The sequence below is a fragment of the Carlito syrichta genome, unplaced genomic scaffold, assembly GCF_000164805.1.
Source record: "Carlito syrichta isolate Samal-C Ts95f unplaced genomic scaffold, Tarsius_syrichta-2.0.1 Scaffold303263, whole genome shotgun sequence".
Taxonomy (NCBI): Eukaryota; Metazoa; Chordata; class Mammalia; order Primates; family Tarsiidae; genus Carlito; species Carlito syrichta.
The window spans coordinates 184,103-188,197 of NW_007247359.1; the positions used below are offsets into that span (position 1 = coordinate 184,103).

Genomic DNA, 4,095 nt, shown 5'->3' on the forward strand with positions numbered 1-4,095 from the left:
GGGAAAAAGTCTTTGGCAGCAACACAGTTAAGCCTAACTATTTGAACAACTTTCACAGAAGATGAACATTGTTCAGAGGTTTTCTTGGCTCCAACTCTGGTTTAACTTAATAATTTTTCTACTTTGTAGTGATTAACGGCCCCCGAGCGCAGGGGCAGGACTGGGCAAACCAGGTGCAAGTGTAATCGTTACACTAAACAGAAACCTTTTCTTTAGACAAACGTTCCCAGAGGGGTTATAAATAGGAAATGGACATTACCATGAAAAGTCAGCTTCCAAGTGTCTACATCTAGGGCAGCCCACTAGGACATTAAACTATGGAGGCTTGTACTCCCCCCTTTCCTGTTATAAACTGACAAAATAAGCACATCAGTGTTCTCAGTCACTAGTTTCTCTTCAGTGGCACTTGGTTTTCTTGTGACAGTGAAAAGGGTACTGTGGAGATGAGACAGCCCATCGCAGTTCATCAATGAGTATCTAATATCGACCATAAGCGGAGAAGTGGAAATCAATACTTCATTACCAAATTGTTAGTGAGGATGAAGAGAAATGACTGGGGTGATTTCTAAAAAAAAAAAAAATTTTGGCAGTCTTCTTGGAGCCAGGGTGTCAGGAGGAGTTCAATGAGTTCAATGTCAGAAGCAGGGTGGAGTGGCGAAGAAGGGCTCAGTGTGAGGGAAATCCAGGCTGGAAAGTTGGAACTAAGGCATTTGTCCTGTAATGGGATTAGAACAACAAGAAAAGAGGCGTTATTTTCTGAGGTACAGCCTAGGAGGTTATTTCCCCATGGTAGTCAACCTGCCCACCTTATAACTGCTTCATTGGTACTAATGCTCTGAGGAGAGTCATGGTTAAACCTAGTCTAGCATCTGATATAACCAGATGATGGGACACAGAAAAGAAAAGTCAACTGAGGAAAAAAAAAAACATTTAAAAGATAATGCATAGAAGGGATATTTGTACTACATCCATGTTGGTAGCAACATTATTCACAATAGCCAAAAAACAGAAGCAACCCAAGTGTCCATTGGTGGATAAGCAAATGTGGTATGTACATGCCGTGGAATATTACTCAGCCTTGAAAAGTAAAAAATTCCAACACGTACTACAACGTGGGTAAACCTTGAGCACATTAGGTTAGGTGAGAAGAAGATAGTCACGAAAAGAAAAATATCATGTGATTTCACCTGTATGAGGTATCCAGAGTAGCCCATCATAGAAACGAAAAGATGAATGGTGGTTGCCAAGGTCTAGGGGTGGGGTAGGAAAGGGAAGAGGAATTCTTATTCAGTGAATCCAGAGTTTCAGTCTTGCAAAATGAAAAATTCTGGGTCAAGGGCAATGGCTCATGCCTGTCATCTCAGTACTTTGGGAGGCCAAGATGGGAGGATTGTCTGAGCCCAGGTGTTCAAGATCAGCCTGGGCAATATAGTGAGACCTCGTCTCTACAAAAAATAAAAAATAAAATAAATTAGCCAGGTGTGGTAACATACATGTGTAGTTCTAGCTACTTGGCAGGCTGAGGCTGAAGGATCCCTTGAACCCAGAAGTTTGTAGCTTCAGTGAGCCACAGTGGTGCCACTGTACTCCAGCCTGGGCAACAGACTGAGACCTTGATTAAAAAAAAAGATGAAAAATTCTGTAGGTGGATATTAGTTATGGTTGTACAACAGTGTGAATGTACTTAATACCGCTGAACCATATATTAAAAATGGTTAAGTTAAATTTTATGTTATGTGTATTTTACCACATAATATGTATTTTACCAAAGTGAGAAATACAAATATAATGTGTGATTTTTTCCATTATAAAGCATTTTGAAAGAATTTAAAAAAAATTAACCTATGGTTCCACCACCCTGAGAAAGCTCCCATTCTCATTCTGCTGCATTTCCTTTTAGTCATTTCTCACATATTTTGCTAGGCTTATGTATCTTTAGGTGCTGACTGTAGAATGCCCCAGACTGTATTTTTTTCACTGGAAATCATCATTGTAAACAGTTGCATGAGTTTTATTGCATATATTATTATAGTTTACTAAACTATCCTTGTAATATTGGACATTTATTTTGCTTTCCATTTGATTCAATCATATATAATACTATGATGGACATTTTTGTGTTTAAAGCTTTTCTGTATGTTTGAATATTGTCATAAACTTCAATTCTTAGGTGCGGAATTCCTGTCAAAATATATGAACATTTTCATGGTGGGTAAGTTTTACTTAAAAGTAATGGGGTAATTTTCTCCCCTAGAACTTTGCTATTTGGAGTACTGTGTGGGAAGTTTCTACTTTCCATCAGCCCCATCGGAGTAGAGCTCCTTGTTTATATCTTGTTATTTAGGGGTAGTGTTCATTCTAGTGAGAAAAAAGCCCTTTGAACTTAAATATAATTAGTCTTTATGAAAAAGGAAAGCTTCCAAGTTTCCAGTAGAAGAAAAAAGAAAAATGGAAAATCATACATCAGCATCATAGAGAAATTACACACAGAGTAATCATAATTGACATTGTAAACAATTCCTTGGTGAGGAAGAGCACGGCTGCAATATTAGTAGCCAGTTATTACAGATCTACTAAAGTACACATTACCGATAATTCTTGAAACAATCTCATAGAGGATAGTGACTTGTCCAAGGTTACACAGCTAATACAAAAAACAGAGGATGGCTTAAGTTTAGGTCTTCCCACTCAGAAGCTTCCAAGCTCCCCTTCATGCCCTGCTCTGCCTTGATGACAGGTGAGCACCTTGGTAACTATCAATGGAAGGGACTATCTCTCTCTGACTTTAGGTGTGTGCATGAGAGAAAAAGGGTCTCTGGTAATCTTTGCTCTGACTCGGTGGGGACCCGCTGGTAAGTCAAGATACTTGGAGGAGGATGGTCATGTGTGGTTGCATGAAGAGGGACGGATCAAACAAAGAGAAAAAAAGTAGAGATCAGAAACAGTCACCCCATTGCATCGTGGGACAGAGGGAAGTCCTGACTGAAGGGTGCTGCCTACACCCAGTCTATAGGAGATCCTCATTATCTCTTCCTTAACCATGATACCAGTGTGATGCCAACTTTGTGGAATTTCTTTTATTGATCACTGCCCTTAAGTGGCTCCAGACTAGATCAACTCCCAGATTTTTCTGGCTGGATTTCTCTTGGGGCAAAGTGTGCTCCAGGAGAGGAGCAAGGAGAAAGAAAAAGGTAATTCATTTAGTATATTATTGTTCCCATTTTGGGAATTCACAACATATGTTAGCATATGAAAGACTATGAGAAGTCCTGCAATTAAAACTAAAGCAAACATGATCCATCTTTACTTAACCCAGTGTTTGCCAGACATGTTTGATAATCCCCCTTTTTCTCTTTATGAAAGACTTACAAGCCGGGCTCGGTGGCTCAGCCTGTAGTCCCGCGCCTTTGGGAGGTTGAGGTGAGTGGATTGCCTGAGCCCGCGGGTTCGAGACCCGCCTGGGCAGCGAGACCTCATCTCTACAATAAATCAAAAAATCAGCCGGGCGTGGTAGCGCACGCCTGTAATTCCAGCTGCTTGGAAGGCTGAGGTGGAAGGATCGCCGGAGCCCAGCAGGTCGAGGCTGCGGTGGCCGGGAGTGGCCACTGCACTCCAGTCTGGGCGACAGAGTGAGACTCCAACTCAAAAAAAAAAAAAAAAAAAAGAAAGACTTACAATGTACCTGAGTGCTGCTGTTTTCTAGAAAACACCATTTTGACAGTTTTTTGGTGCAAAAACGAAGGAAGTTGTTCAGTTCCTGAGATCTCAATCCTGATTCCTTTTTTAAGATTATTTTATTTTTATTTCAATAGTTTTAGGGGGTACAATTAATTTTTGGTTGCGTGGATGTGTTGTATAGTGTAAAAGAAGTCTGGACTTTAAGAGTCACCCCCAGCCGGGCTCGGTGGCTCAGCCTGTAATCCTCCGCCTTTGGGAGGCTGAGGTGAGTGAATTGCCTGAGCCCGCGGGTTCGAGACCTGCCTGGGCAGCAAGACCTCATCTCTACAATAAATCAAAAAATTAGCCGGGCGTGGTAGCGCGCGCCTGTAGTTCCAGCTACTTGGAAGGCTGAGACGGAAGGATCGCCGGAGCCCC

At 41.4% G+C, this 4,095-nt stretch overlaps 1 protein-coding gene across 1 annotated transcript in view; it reads right to left on the reverse strand.

Moving 5' to 3' along the window:
• Positions 1–581: 581 nt before the first annotated feature.
• The window catches only part of TSHZ2 (teashirt zinc finger homeobox 2), a 493,994-nt gene continuing 490,480 nt past the window's right edge, over positions 582–4,095 (reverse strand). The window contains exon 3 of the mRNA XM_021712426.1: positions 582–715. The gene's annotated coding sequence lies outside the window, so the exon portion shown is untranslated. The remainder of the gene's footprint in view (positions 716–4,095) is intronic.